General features: G+C 45.0%; 1 pseudogene; it reads right to left on the bottom strand.

Moving 5' to 3' along the window:
- Positions 1-10166: 10166 nt before the first annotated feature.
- Positions 10167-15550, bottom strand: LOC127695872 (uncharacterized; annotated as a pseudogene).
- Between the last annotated feature and the right edge of the window lie 1077 nt (positions 15551-16627).

The raw sequence follows: 16627 nt of genomic DNA, 5'->3' as shown, positions 1-16627 counted from the left end.
CAAATGGGTTGGGTAGGCCTGGTCTTAGGCAGATAGTGTCCCAGCCCCCCATGAGCCTACCGGTGTCATATGTGAGACCTCAAAGTCTGAGCAGGACATGAGTGACAGTTTATGCTCCCTAGAATACAGCTGCCCCCCCCCCACACACACACACAGTTCTTTGGGGACTTGCTCCAGAGTGACATAAGCTACTGTGCCTTCAAGGACTTAGTTGCTTTCTCTGGCTTGTAAAGTCAGAGCCCCCGGGGGCCAAAAGGAATCAGTATTATATGACCTCCCAGATCTTTGTCTGTCTGACATCCAAGCCAACACACTGAGCTCCTCGCAGGCTGTGCAGGGTGCTCCAGGCTCCCAGCTTCGTGAACTGTCACCCATGTTGGTGTAAGTGTTAGTGTTGCAGCTGTCTTTGAGTCAGTTCTGCTCCTGTCAGTAACCCGGGAGAACTCACTGGGTCACCCCGTGGACTTATGTGGGATCCGTCCTTTCGCTGCTGACTCCCTATCTATAGTGAATAAGGACTTGTTTACGTCTTCCCGGGAGTAGTGTCACACAACAGCCAGTGAGATGGCTTGGTGGGTAAAATGTCCTTGCCACCCAGCCCGAACGACAGCCTGAATCCCACCCCCAGGATCCCTGTGGTGGAAGGAGAGACCTGACTCCCACACACTGTCTTGAGCTTCTACGCATCTCCCTACCATGCACAGACTCCTCTGCATATGCACACGTTCAATTCCAGTGCTTGGGAGACAGAGCCAGGCAGATCTCTAATATTTCAAGGCCAGCCTGGTCTACACTGTCAATTCCAGAACAGTCAGACCTACTGTTGTATAACAACTTCCTCCAAGATTGAACTATTCCAGCCTACTGGAAGTTTCTAAAGCAGGAAGGCCAACAACTCAAAATAGCTATAGGAAGTCCCTAAAACAGAGTCAGTAAGCCAAAGAAAGCAAGAAAGGCTGAGAGCACAAGGGCCAGGCTACCTGCATGCTGTAAGGTGTGTTCTGGGGTTCCCAGCTTTGTGACAATGGTGGGGCTGAGGTGGGCCTTGGTGAAGTAGCTGTCTTTGAGTCAGTTCTGCTCCTGTAAGTAACCCCCATTAAACCCATGTGATCACCAAGTTAGATTTCCAAGTTGGTCTGTCATAGATTCCCTATCTGAGGTGGATAGACGTTGAGTGCTGCATCTCCCCAGGAAGGGTTTTGTCACACAGCAACTACGTAGTGAGATTCTGACTCAACAAATGAATAAATGAATGAATGAATGAATGAATGAACGAACAAGTGAGATCACAAAGAGACAGCTTGTAGATCCATCCATGTTCATAGCAGAACTATTTATAAGCACAAAAATATGGCAATAACTCAACCTTGCAGAGGACAGGGGTTCTGTTACCAGCACCTGCAAGGCAGCTTATGGTCATGCTGGTCACACACATACATACACACAAGGAAACAAACACAACGAATCTGAATACGAATGGATCTTTTTTAAAAAACTGAAGAAAGAAGCATTGCCTGCCACCCACAGGGCGTCAGGCCAAGTGCAATGAAACAGCCCGAGACCTGCCTTGTTCAGCTCCTGGAAGTGTGTCTTAGTCAGGGTTTCTACTCCTGCACAAACATCATAACCAAGAAGCAAGTTGGGGAGGAAAGGGTTTATTCAGCTTACAATTCTGCATTGCTGCTCATCACAAAAGGAAGTCAGGTCTGGAACTCAAGCAGGTTAGGAAGCAGGAGCTGATGCCGACGCCATGGAGGGATGTTCCTTGCTGGCTTGCTTCAGCCTGCTGTCTTATAGAACCCAAGACTACCAGCCCAGGGATGGCAACACCCACAAGGGGCCTGTAGAGTCTAGCTCACACATTCTAACAGCAGGTTTCCTGGAAGGAGAGTTGAGTATTGGAAAGGGGGCAAGAGAAAACACATGGAGAGATACAAAAACACATGGCTTCTGGTTCAAGTCTCCATCTTTAATGCTCTCTTTCCCAACCAACAAAGGCAGACCAAACCCGTCCACTGAAGGCTAGAAACCAGTTCTTCTTGTTCTTTAGGAAGTGGGCAGTCAGGTTGTTGGCTGCTGGTCTTGAGAGCCGTGTGCAGGTTGAGGTCACAATTTCTCCCTTTTTTTAATTTTAAGAAAAACTAGTGGGATAACTATATTCGTCAAAAGATGATGGGCATTGACCAGTGAGGGAAAGAATTGGCCTAGACCCCCTTAAATATTGATTGACGTCCTTTTCAGGGGAGGGGAAATAGTCTGCCTTATTATTTTAAAGGACAGTCTCTCAACGTTGACCCCTATGCAGCCAGGCATACTTTCAGGGAACCTCAGAAGCAGGATATTTTCTTTTCCCTTGCAGTGCCTTGCCTTGCACCTCATAACTGATGCACATGTTTGCTTAATTAACAAACATGCATAGATCTGAGTTCTATGCAGCTCCATCTGTGAAGATACACTGGTAAAGTAAATGCCCTGTGAATATCAGTTGGCTGGCTTTCATAGCCGCCCATCTTCAAGTCCTGGAAGCCACTGCTGTAGCAGCCCGTCTTCGAGTGCTGTATCTGAAAGATATCTGCTTGAAACACAAAGTAAGAGATTAAAAGGAAAAACTGCTTGGACTGTTTCTCTGGAGGGCCAATGGTATTTAATTAGGTTGTAAATTAGTAGCTCAGGAATAAAACCTTGCTTGCAAATTAATGACTAGAGGAAAAGCAGCCTACCTTCCCAATATGGGAGAAGTAGCTTTAAGAACATTATTGAATTAGTCATACTTACCAGCTGATTCAGGGTCTCTATTTACCTATCATATCAATCTTTCTGGCAGCCATCGGGCTCCATCTTCTTTTTGAGAGAAAATATAAATAGAACATCTTATCTATAATAAAACAGGGTCTGGAACATTCCATGTATTGGTTAAAGAGTCCTGCCACTTAATCATAGCAATCCCTTTGTATAAAAAGCTTGTGAACAATGATTGATTACATTTAGAGGCTTCTCTCGATGAAGAGAAGTGAAAAGAAATCTTGAACAAGTATCAATGCAAACATGCATAAATTTTAATTTTCCAATTTTGCATAGCAAGTTACATCCATTTGTCAAAAATGATTGGGCATAAGGCCACATGGATCAACCCCTAAATGAGGAGCTGGAGATAAGAAAAGGCGGTTAGGGCATTGTTTTACAATAGGGAAAATACAGATCCTGATGGCATATTAAAATTAAACATGCCATAGGTTTCCAATAAAGGACAAATTTTGCAACATACACGCTAATTGTAAAAGGATTAAAAGTATTATTTATAGGTTGAAAAACGTTTAATATCATTTGCAGCTCTGCGAACTGAGCTGAGCCCAGGTGTTTCTATAACCACCAGTTGATTATAAATAAGATATCTAGCTCTTCCTTCAGAACAGCCATCTATGAAAATCAAGACTATTTTTATACAGAGGCTATAAAGATCATATTAGTAAATACAACCTCATGCATATCTAAGAAACATTATTAATCTATCTTGAGGACAACAGCCATGCCAATAAGTGAATTCTTCCATCTCATCTAGGCATTGGCATGCCTAGTGATAGGATGCCATATATATTTAGCAAGGATTTCCTTGGCATCCAAATTTGAAAATTTTCTTAAAAATATATATGCCTTAAACATATATATGCATAATTCAAATAATATGCATGGGGGTACCATTTCCCCTCTCTTTCTTTTTTAAGAAGATATTGTTTTGCTTTGTTTTTAAAAAATGTTTTATATTACCTCATCTTTGAGGATAATAAAGAATCAAATTGTCAAATATATCTCAAATGAATAACCTTTATTTATTAAATGGCCAGTTTTATTGTTTGTTCCAATCTAAGTTGGAACAACAAGCATATACCATAACATAGGCAATAACTATGTAATTATAGAAAATAAACCTAGCATTCTCAGTTGCCTTTTGCTAGAGCAGTTGCAATTAGAATGCCCAAAAATGAATCATAGTTATATGCACACATTTTGATTTTCTAATTTAGAAATATGAGTATCATTTATCTGTAAAAGTTAATTAAGTCGACTAGAAGTAACACCATTATGTGGTAGAAGTAGAAATTGAGGACATCAAGAACAAATCTTTATAATTTCATGAACATAAAAATATAAAATTACTTTTTAAGCCATTACTTTTTTGATGATATAAATAATAAATGTGCTTGTACATCTGAATGTTTCTATATAGCCTGTTTGGGATACAAACTTTATGTGCCCTGCCCCAAGGGGTCATGTCCAGGCACCTTTTTTAAGATTTAGTTAAAAATAAGTATATTGTAGTTGTCTTTAGACACTCCAGAAGAGGGCGATAGATCTCACCACAGGTGGTTGTGAGCCACCATGTGGTCACTGGGATTCAAGCTCTCATGCTCTATGAATGAGGGCCTAGCCTTTAGTGGCTGAGCCATCTCTCCAGGCTTACAACCGTAAAATATAAGAGTCTAGCTCCCAGCACCCATGGCTGTCTCTCCAGTCTTTGGGTTAGCTTTTAAATATCTAAAGGACAGTCATTTAGAGAACATATCCTTTGAAATTTGAATTACATTTGTATAAACAATTGTGAAATTTAAGAATTAGCAGTATTAAAAATGGAACAATTTTAACTATATTAATCCTGCCAATTCATGAGCATGGGAGGTTTTTCCATTTTTTGAGGTCTTCTTCCATTTCCTTCTTCAGAGTCTTGAAGTTCTTGTCATACAGATCTTTCACATGTTTGGTAAGAGTCGCCCCAAGGTACTTTATACTGTTTGTGGCTATTGTGAAGGGGGTCATTTCCCTAATTTCTTTCTCAGCCTGCTTATCCTTTGAGTATAGGAAGGCTACTGATTTGCTTGAGCTGATTTTATAACCTGCCACTTTGCTGAAGCTGTTTATCAGCTGCAGGAGTTCTCTAGTGGAGTTTTTTGGGTCACTTAGGTAAACTATCATATCATCTGCAAACAGTGATAGTTTGACTTCTTCCTTTCCAATTTGTATCCCTTTGACCTCCTTATGTTGTCTAATTGCCCGAGCTAGTACCTCAAGTACAATATTGAAAAGATAAGGAGGAAAGGGGCAGCCCTGTCTGGTCCCTGATTTTAGTGGGCTTGCATGCTAGTGGATTGGCAGGATTAATATAGTTAAAATGGCCATTTTGCCAAAAGCAATATACAGATTCAACGCAATACCTATGAAAATTCCAACTCAATTCTTCACAGAGTTAGAAAGAGCAATCCTCAAATTCATCTGGAATAACAAAAAACCCAGGATAGCTAAAACTATTCTCAACAATAAAAGAAATTCTGGGGGTATCAGTATCCCTGACCGCAAGCAACACTACAGAGCAATAGGGTTAAAAACTGGATGGTATTGGTACAGTGACAGGCAGGCAGATCAATGGAACAGGATTGAAGATCCAGAAATGAACCCACACACCTATGGCCACTTGATCCTCGACAAGGGGGCTGAAAGCATCCAATGGAAAAAAAGATAGCCTTTTCAACAAATGGTGCTGGTTCAACTGGAGGTCAGCATGCAGAAGAATGGGAATTGATGCATCCTTGTCTCCTTGTACTAAACTCAACTCCAAATGGACCAAGGACCTTCACATAAAGCCAGACACTCTGAAGCTAATAGAAAACAAACTGGGGAAGACCCTTGAGGACATCGGTACCGGGGGAAAGTTTCTGAACAGATCACCAATAGCACATGCTCTAAGATCAAGAATTGACAAATGGGACCTCATAAAATTACAAAGTTTCTGTAAGGCAAAGGACACCATCAAAAGGACAAATCGGCAACCAACAAATTGGGAAAAGATCTTCACCAATCCTACATCAGATAGAGGGCTAATATCCAATATATATAAAGAACTCAAGAAGTTAGACTCCAGAAAACCAAATAACCCTATTAAAAAATGGAGTACAGAGTTAAACAAAGAATTTTCACCTGAAGAACGTTGGATGGCGGAGAAGCATCTTAAAAAATGCTCAACTTCATTAGTCATTAGGGAAATGCAAATCAAAACAACCCTGAGGTTTCACCTTACACCAGTCAGAATGGCTAAGATTAAAAATTCAGGAGACAGCAGGTGTTGGCGAGGATGTGGAGAAAGAGGAACACTCCTCCACTGCAGGTGGGGTTGCAAATTGGTACAACCACTCTGGAAATCAGTCTGGCGGTTCCTCCAAAAACTAGGCACCTCACTTCCAGAAGATCCTGCTATACCACTCATGGGCAGATACCCAGAAGATTCCCCAGCATGTAATAAGGATACATGTACCACTATGTTCATAGCAGCCCTATTTATAATTGCCAGAAGCTGGAAAGAACCCAGGTATCCCTCAACAGAAGAGTGGATGCAAAAAATGTGGTATATCTACACAATGGAGTACTATTCAGCCATTAGAAACAATGAATTCATGAAATTCTTAGGCAAATGGATGGAGCTGGAAGACCCAGCTGGAAGACTTCTCTTGGAAGACCCAGGATTGATCCCTAGCACCACTCACTTCCGGGGGATCTGACTCCCTATTCTGATCTCCATGGGGATCATGCATGCATGTGACTTACAGACACACATGCAGGCAAAGTATATCTACATACATAAAATAAAAATAAACAAATCTTCTTTAAAAGATTTATTTATTATACCTGAGAACACTGTAGCAGTCTTCAGACACAACAGAAGAGGGCATCTGATCCCATTATAGATGACTGTGAGCCATCATGTGGTTGCTGGGATTTGAACTCAGGACCTCTGTCCAGAAAAGCAGTCAGTGCTCTTAACCTCTGAACCATCTCTCCAGCCCCTAAGTTGTTTTTAAAGGTATCTAGGGGTCACATACTTTAATCCCAGAAGAAGCAGGAGGATATCCTTGAAGACGGGTGACAGGTCACAGAAGATGGGGACCTGGAGCATACTGAACAACCCTTTGTCTTTTATACAAACATCCTGCCTATCATATTTCAGTTAGTTACCAGGAAGCAAAACTGCAGAAGGTGGAAAGCAAAGTCAGGGATTTGGCTGAAATGATGGATCAGGTCTTTGGTGGATTTGCTCTTTGTCCCCATTGTGGTGGGTGCTGGGCCCATGGGCTGGGGTTTAAGATCAGAATGGTGTCTCTAACACGGCTTATGTTGTGCTGAGGTCTGAGACTTGTTACAATGGATTCTAGGAACCAAACTCAGATCCTCTACATGTTCTTTTGCTGTTGTTAGTTTTTTGTTTGTTTGGTTTTGGTTTTGGTTTGTTTTTCAAGTTATGATTTCTCTGTGTAGCCCTGGCTGTCCTGGAACTCACTCTGTAGACTAGGCTACCCTCGAACTCAGAGATCTGCCTGCCTCTACCTCCCCAGTGCTGGGATTAAAGGTGTGGGCCACCACTGCCCAGTAGATAGTGGGTCTCTGAGAAAAAGGACCCCTTAGGCTGTGTGGGTGACAGCACAGAGTTCTGCCTCTGTCCCTGCCACCACATGGAACCTCATGTACTCTCTCCACTGTGCAGGGCCTTGTAGACAGAGACTGTCCCCAACCTTCCATCTGCCCCTAGGTTATATGACACCCATGGCCTGTGTGATCCTGGTCTAGAAACCACCTGCTTCAAAACCACTTTCAGAGTCAGGCTATGCCCGAATTCTCCAGGACCTGCATGCAAGAACTTGCTCAGATTTCAGTGAAGAAATGCAAACAATGGGCAAATGTTAACTCTGATCTGTGTGCAGACACCAATCCTTGCTCCAGGCCACTACCTCTGAGCCACTCCTGGCACAGTCACGGTTCTGTAACTCCCACACAAACATGGAGTCCTTAAAGCCTCAAGAACACTCAACCCTCCTTCCTCTGTGTCCTGCCATTCCAGAGTCAGTCAAGGACTCCAGCTTTTCTCCTTCCGCTCTCCCACCCACCACAGGACTACTATGCCTGTGGTGGTTAGAATATGCTTGGCCCAAGGAGTGGCACTCTTAGGAAGTGTGTCACTGTGGGGCTGGGCTTTGAGATTCTCCTTCTAGTTGCCTACAAGTCAGTCCAGTCCCAGCAGACCTCAGATCAGGATGTAGACCACTCAGCTCCTTCTCCAGCACCATATCTGCCTGTCTGCTGCTATGCTATCCACCATGATGATAACAAGCTGAACCTCTGCACCTGTCAGCCAGCCCCAGTTTAGTGCTTTCCTTTATAGAAGATGCCTCAGTTATGGTGACTGTTCACAGCAGTCTGTTCTAATCATAGAACTACAAAATTAAGTTTCTGATTCTATATTGTTCTGCCCTATCTTTTGATACTGTTGGCGTAGCACAAGAATTTGTACAGTGCTTACTCTCTGGTGAACAAACACAATTAATCGGTTGATCACACAATGCCCTATGGTAAGCAAAAGACGTAATATTATTAGGGGGCCCATGAGGACTGAAAACAAAGTAGTCATCCATGGAGACCTAGTAAACCATCCTTCATATCAATTTTGAGCATTTTCTCTCTCAAGTCGGAGCTTATTAAGCCTTTCTTTTAGTTTGCTCATGGAATCTTTAACTGCCCCTGAATGGTCCACATAAAACAACATTCTTCTTTTAGAACTGCACAAAACCATCCTTCTTTAAGAATAACAAGTCTAAACCCCTCCTATTCTGGAGAACAACCTCAGATAAGGAAGTAAGAGACTCTTGTAGTTTTGTTATTGAATCTTGTATAGCTTGCAAATCCTGATCCATGGCATCTTGCAGGTACTTAAAGCCTTGCTGTCTGGCAATCAAAGGGGTAGCTCCTGTCCATATGCCTCTGATACCTACTGCTAGCCCTATTCCCAGTAAGACTGCTAACGTGAGGAAAGCAGGTTCCTTCTTGACTCTTGTTGGTCCTGTATCATAGGCTCCTATGACTACTTCTTCAGGATGATAATAAATACGGAGCACTAGCTGAATCATGACACAGAAATCCTTGGTCTGGTTGAAAACAGACGTGGATATGCAAGAGGTGAGCCCAGTACTGCATGCCCACCAGCTGTTATTATTGGGTAGCAGGTACCAATAGGGTGATAGGTACTGTCTTACTTCTGAGGAGTTTAGAATCATGGAGATGTTGCAGAGATGTTGGTGGGTGGGGGCACTTTTCCTAACAAAACCCAAAACCAGAAACTTCATTAAGAGTGAGCTTTCCCCTCGCTCCCCAGGGGCATAGGCTATGATCTGTGGTACTGGTTGGGGTACCTGATATGGCCGTTCCCTCATAGTAGGGGGGTCCCATTGCCAAGCAAAGCCAGCAGGATGTCGTGGCATCAGGGCTAGTAGCATTAAGAGCAAAGAAAGCACCTTGTATGAGATTAAAGAGTCGATCTCCAGTTGTAGGGGCTAAGGGGTAGTGCTCAGTGGTTCTTCTGGACTAGTTGAGCCAGGAGTAGCAGGGGAACTATGTGGCAGGGTAGGTGGGGATTTGGTAAACACAAGGGGGGTGAGTAATGGAAAGATCTTCTTAGGGGTAGCCTTGGGGAGTCCTTGCTGTGTTAAAACCTTATCAGGTCCTATAGAGACAGGAGGAAGGCTTTCTATCTTGAGACGAATCTGGAATGTAAACCCGTTATCCCATCCTGTCATATAAAACCTGAGTCCGCATAGGTGTCCCTTATGCCAGGAGGAAAACTGTTTACCCTGGGCAGTAAAAGTGGTATTAAGGGAGTCTGTTCCCTTATTTCTTCTATTAACCATAATCAGATCCCATGAGGGCCCTGAATGCCAATATATGGTACCCGAAGTTACACAAGACCATTGTTTACAAAAGAATTGTTCTAACCCTCCACATCTGTAAGCCGCAGCCCGCGTTCTAACGTCTCAAGAAGAAATGTAAAAAGGAGTTTGCTGCAGCTTCCTCTGGGCAGGCCCATCTTTACATCCTGGGTGATCAGCTATATAGTGGCCCCGAGAGTTTACCACCTGGTTAAGGGTGCGTTTTTCTAATTGAGATGTCTCTGAGGGAACCTCCTCGTGAGTCCATTCTGGAATGTCCCAAGAGTCTAAGCCTTCTGTTAGGGCAAAGATTTCAGGATATAAGGACGGCCACCAAGTATCAGGGGGTGCTGCCTTAGAGGCAGACCAGACCATGTCTCCTGATTGAGACAGTACTTGCCAAGTCAGCTTTAAGGGGCTTGAGGGTTATTATTCTTCAAGGTTTGGCAGGCAATGGAGGCGCACCTTAAGAGGATCATCAGTCCATTCCAGTTTCCAGGTGTCATCTTGGGCTGCCTGCAGTGCGATCTTGACAAGAGAGGCATGGATCCAGGCTAGGATACCATCAACCTTGACAGCAGTCGGGCCGGTCAGGAGTACTAGAAAGGGTCCTTTCCACCTGGCTTCAAGGGTTCTAGCTTGGTGATGACAGATCAGGACAGGGTCTGCCACTTGGAACTTGTGGGGGCACCTCAGTGGTCCCTGGCTCGTAGGCTCCTCTGAATTGCTCCCAGGCGTCCTTTCTGACAAGTTCAAGGGCCTTTAAGTGGGCTAAGAGGGGTTGGGAAAAAGGAGCATCAGGGTCAAAAATCCCTCTTGCTTCTGTCAAAGGGGGCAGTCCCCCATGGTGGAGCTCAAATCGTGTAAGTATGAATTTCCCTGGGGTGTTCTGTACTTGGAACAGGGCAAAAGGAAGGAGGACTGTCCAAACTTTCTCTGCTGGTCTCCAAGGCTAATTTCGTCAAGGTCTCTTTTAATGTTCTACTCATCCTTTCTACCTCTCCTGAACTCTGGGGTCTATAAGCACAATGTAATTTCCAATCAATCCCCGGTTGTGCAGCCAGTCCCTGACTTACCTGGGCAACGAAGGCAGGGCCATTGTCTGATCCAATTACCTTAGGGATGCGGAAACTTGGAAAAATTTCTTCTAATATCTTCTTTGCCACCACGTTGGCCATCTCCCTTTTCATGGGGAAGGTCTCCACCCATCCGGAAAAGGTAACTATGAAAACTAACAAGTATCTGTTACCATATTTTGCTGGTTTGACTTCTGTGAAGTCAACTTCCCAGTATGTTCCTGGCCTACCTCCCTGCAGGTACTTACCAGGTGTGCCTATATGATGTGCAGCATTGGTTAAATCACAAGCTTTACAATTTTGTACTGCCTCTTAAGCAATATCTGAGAGGCCCATGACATGATAGTCAGAGTGGAGTATAAGGTCTTTTAATTTCTTAGCTCCCAAGTGGGTCAATTGATGTAGATTGGTGACATAGTGATGTCCCTCTTTTCGGGGTAAGATAGATTTCCCATCTTCTGTCTCTGCTACTCCATAGGGGGTGTAGTTATGTACTATTTTTAATCTTTCCATCTGATGGTGATCCCCAGGAGTATATCTGAAACTGGTCTCCCTGATGTCATAATAGTTTTTGGACTCTTTGGCCCCTTGATTGGTTATAAGGATCATGGTCCCTTGGGCCACTTGTTTGGCCACCATGTCAGCCATCTGATTTCCTCTGACAATGGCATCTGGGTCCTTTTGATGGCCAGGGCAATGTATAATGGCCAGTTTTTTTGTGGTAGATGTATGGCCTCTAGCAAACTCAGGATTTCTTCTTTGTTTTTACTATATGCAAGTACACCTTAGCTGTCTTTAGACATCAGATCTCTCTTTATGATTGGTTGTGAGCCACCATATGGGTGCTGGGATTTGAACTCATGACCTTTGGAAGAACAGTCAGTGCTCTTACGCACTGAGCTATCTCTCCAGCCCCTTCTTTATTTTTAATGTCCTTTCCAGCCAACATGAGTAGCCCCCTTGTTTGTAAATTGCCCCATGTTTGTGTGCGGTGGCGAAGGCATACCTGCTGTCCCTGTAGATGTTGACAGACTTCATTTCTGACAGTCTCAAGGCTTGGGTTAGTGCAATCGGTTCTGCCTTCTGAGCCAACGTTCCTTCAGGCAAGCTACTGGCCCAGATGGCCTGTTTTCCATCTACCACCGCCGCCCCGGCTTTCCGCTTACCTTCAACCACGAAGCTGCTGCCATCTGTATACCAATTAAGGGATCCTGGCCAGGATTGGTCTGTGAGGTCCTTCCGCATTCCGGTTTCTTCTGCCAGGATGTCCATACATTGGTGTACAGGCAGGGAGTCGTCTACCTCAGGTACTAAAGTAGCGGGGTTGAGGATAGTCGGTGGGGCAAAATCACTCGCTCAGTTAAGAACAGGCTTTGATAGTGAGTCATGCGGGCGCTCATCATCCACCTGTCAGAGGGCTGCAGTCACCTGGTGTCCTAAGGTCAGTTTTTCAGCATCCTTGAGAAGTAGGGTTGTTGCAGCAATGGCTTTCAGGCAAGATGGACATCCACTGGCTACAGGATCTAGCTTCTTTGATAGGTAGGCTACGGGTCGTTTCCATGGCCCCAAAGCCTGGGTCAAGACCCCTCCGGCTATTCCTGCTCTCTCATCCACGTAGAGGGTGAAAGGCTTAGTTAAGTCAGGCAAGGCCAAGACTGGTGCACTGAGTAAAGCCTTTTTTATTTCTTTGAAAGCTTTCTGGTGCTTAGGAGTTCATGAAAAAACCCTGGTTTCTTTGATGACAGGGTAAAGGGGTGCTGCTAAGATGGCAAATCCTGGTATCCATAATCTACAGAAACCTGCAGTGCCCAGGAATTCTCTCGCTAGCTTTGGGGTAGTAGGAGTGGGGATCTGGATCACAGTTCTCTTCCTAGCTTCTGTCAACCATTGATTCCCCTCCTTAAGAATGTATCCCAAGTAAGTGTCTTCTGTTCAGCATATCTGGGCTTTTTTTATCTGAAGCTTGGTACCCCAACTCACCCAACTCAGTCAGCAGTTTCTCAGTTCCCCGTGTGCACTCCTGTTCATTATCAGCAGCTAAAATCAAATTGTCAACGTTCTGCACCAAAGTTATTTGGGGGTTCTCTGACCTAAACAGAGCCAAATCTAGATGGAGGGGTTCTTCGAAGAGAGTTGGGGAGTTCTTGAACCCTTGAGGCAGTCGTGTCCCAGTTAATTGTCCAACCTGTCCCAATTCTGAGTCTCTCCATTCGAAAGCCAAAATCGGCTGGCTCGTGGGGTGCAGCTTCAGGCAGAAAAATGAATCTTTTAGGTCAAGAACAGTATACTATTTTCTGTCAGGAGGAAGAGAGCTGAGCAAGTTGTAAGGGTTAGGGACAGTAGGATGGATGTCCTGAACCCTCTTATTAACTTCTTTAAGATCTTGCACTGGCCGGTAACCGTTGGTACCAGGCTGCTTGACAGGCAGTAGTGGAGTCTTCCAGGGAGATTGGCAGGGTATTAGGATACCTAGTTGCAGCAGCCTCTGGATGTGAGGTGTGGTGCCCTCCCAAGCCTCTTTACTCATAGTATACTGCCGCACCCCAATAGGAACTGCATCAGTCTTTAAGTTAATGATGATGGGGGTACTCGTTTCACTTCCCCCACACCTCTCGTCTCTGCCCATGCTTTAGGGAACTTTTTCAGCCAGGTTTCCTCTAGTGTCTCAGTCACTTGGGCCTCATGTAATCTATATTCTTCTTCTAGCTTTATGGCCAGGGCCATAGACGTGGGAGTCTGCCAATCGACTGTTGCTCCTTCCGAGGAGAAACTTATTTGAGCCTTTAGTTTAGTTAGTAAATCTCTCCCTCGTAGTGGCATGGGACATTCTGGGATGGCAAGGAAAGAGTGGGTTACTTGTCACTTTGCTGGGTACACCTTCCTGTCGGTAGTCCATGAATATGGTTTTTGACCCATGGCCCCAATTACTATAGTCGTTTTATCATTTAATTGTCCTAGAGGCTTCTTTAAGACAGAAAATTCTGTACTGGTGTCAACTAGAAGGTCCATAAGGGTCCCCTCCACTTTTAGGGTTACCCTAGGCTCGGGGAGGGGATCCGAGCCCTGTCTCCCCTATTCACCTTCTTCCATGGTGAGAACCCTGAGGGCCTTATGGTTCTTTTTTGGGCAGTCCCTTGTCCAATGTCCATGCTCTCTACAATAAGCACATTGGTTTTTATTTAAAGGTTGATGTGGGAATCTTCCAGGGTTCAAGGGCCTTCTTGACCACGAGCTGCCCAGGTACCCTGACTGTCTAGTTTCTCCTTTTCTCTGTTAGCTTCCCTGTCGCCTACAACTGTGGCCAGAATCTTAGTCAAATTTCTTTCTTGTGTACGGTCCCACCTGTACTATCTTTCTTCAGCTTCCTTCTTTTCCCTCTCTCTCCTCTCCTCCTCACTCTCTCTCTTATGATATACTTTTTATGCCTCTTTAACCATGTCCTGTAAGGACAAGGTTTGCAGGCCTTCTAGATGTTGCAACTTCTTTTTGATATCAGAGGCAGACTGCCCAATAAAAGTCATGGCTACTGCTGCCTGCTGACCCTCGGAAGTAGGGTCAAAAGGAGTATAACACCTATAAGCCTCTATACAGCGTTCTAAAAACACAGAGGGAGGCTCCTTTTCCCCCTGAAGAACTTCCCTTACCATAGCCAGATTGGCGGATCATCGGCCTGCACACACCCCTCCCCATGTAAACCTGCAACCAGAGCCTGGTGGTAGACTCTCAGTTGCTCCTTACCTGCAGCTGTATTGAAATCCCACTCAGGACGATTCAGAGGGAAGCTCTCATCTATCACATTCTGGAGCTGAGTTGGTTGGCCATTGGTTCCAGGCACATTTTTTCGTGCCTCCGAATGTATTCTTTCTCTTTTTTCAGTGGTGAAGAGAACCTGTAAAAGCTGTTGGCAGTCATCCCAGGTTGATTCGTGTGAGAACATGAGGGATTCCACCACACCTGTAAGGCTAGAGGGATTTTCTGAAAAAGAATCATGATTTGCTTTCCAATTATATAAATCGGCCTAGGAGAAAGGCCAATGTTGGAGTTGGCCACTGTATGCACGCAGAGGCAAGGCTGTAGTGGAGTCTGGTCCTTCGGGGCTCTGAACACATCAAATTCAGGTCCCAACCGCTGGCCCCTTGGCAGTAGCTGTAGCCCCTGCAGTGCTAGGCCCTCTGTAGTGGCTGATCTCTCTGCTGGGGCTGCACCACCCCCAGGTGGCTGGTCCCTCTGCCACCCCTTCAGCTGTACCCTGTTGAGGACTCTGAGGAGGCATGGGGAGGGGGTGAAAATTCAAGCCATTCTGGAGGCCCCTCGATCTTGGGATAGATCTGATGAGGAGCTGACAGATAAGTTTTGTTTGGTGGGTCGGGCTCCGCCATTTTTGTTTCCACTCTCTGTTCCATGTTATGAAGTGCCAAGACTCAGGAGCCTGGCTTGTTTTTCTGAGTCCAAGGCCTTAACCAGGATGGAGGATCCTGCACTAGGTCTACCCAGACCACACTGGCCAGGGTAAGACCCTGGTCCTTCCTGCAACACTATGTTCTTGATGGCAGAAATTACAGTCAGGTCAAGTGTGCCCTTTGGTGGCCAATCGATGTTATACATCGGACATTGTGAAGAACAAAACATTCTCCATACTTTCTTCTTAACTTCTACAGACAGATTGTATGCCCTGTTTCTAATTTCTGTGCAGTTGTCGAGAGTCTGACCAAGAGGGGTGCTGACAGTCTGTCCCATCGTCCAAGTCACACAGAACACAAACAGAACACACAGAAAAACCAAATAGAACACACAGAAAAAACAAAGAGAACACACAGAAAAACCGCAGCCAGCGTCCGTGGCCTGCGGGACTTTCAACAGACTGACAAGAGGACGCGAAATCTTTCCTCCACAGGAGTGTCCAAGTTGGCACACAGATGGGAGATTTCCGAGTGTCCTCAGAATTACCACAGACCTCCCAGGACAACTCCCGAGGCTATAGTTGGTTATCCCCTGACACATCTGACCGATAAAACTCCTGTCCATCCCAACATGGAGTTCGCTGATCTCCATGAGCACAGATGACTGTAAACCAAAAGTTTCAGGTATTCTAGCCACCAGACAAGGGCAGACAAGGGCATAGACAACGACGGAATCTTACCTCCAAGAGGGGTCTCTGAGAATCTGGTGTGGTCGTAACTTCCCGGCCAATGCACCAAATAAAAGGCCCCGAAGAAGCAGACCCCCAGCCTCGGGAAAAAGCAATGCACCCAGAAATTCAGGAGAGACCTTCTCAATGCAAATTCATGAGGTTTATTGGGGAATCCAGTGCAGCACTAGGACCGAACCTCATAACCCACGCAAGGTCAGAAGAGTTTGACCATGAGCTGAGGTGGTCAGGGTTTTTTAAAGGAAAAAACCACAAAGAAACAGGAAGGTTTGACAATGAATTAGACATCCTGTCAATGATTCAAAACCCTCAGCAACCCAAAAAGAATGGAGAAGCCAGCTAACCTCCGGGGGTGATAACAGGTTATCTAGAGCCAACATTTACACTTTTAGGATATTGTATGGCTAAACACTTAACAGAGCACTAAATGCGTCAGGGATGCTATACATTTAAGAGAGCACTAAATGCATCAGGGATGCTATACATGTAACAGAGCACTAAATGCGTCAGGGATGCAATAAATTTAACAGAGCTCTAAATGTGTCAGGGACTTGGTGGGGCTAGGGCAAACAGGCACCATTCTTGGGCCATTGTGTGGTTGATGATTTTGCAAAAGCTCTCAGCTGTGTAAAGACACTGGCAGGCTAGGTCCAGGGTCAGGGATT

Source organism: Apodemus sylvaticus, chromosome 1, assembly GCF_947179515.1.
Source record: "Apodemus sylvaticus chromosome 1, mApoSyl1.1, whole genome shotgun sequence".
NCBI lineage: Eukaryota > Metazoa > Chordata > Mammalia > Rodentia > Muridae > Apodemus > Apodemus sylvaticus.
Note: the sequence above shows the minus strand (reverse complement) of the source record. Positions and strands in the feature narration are given on the sequence as shown.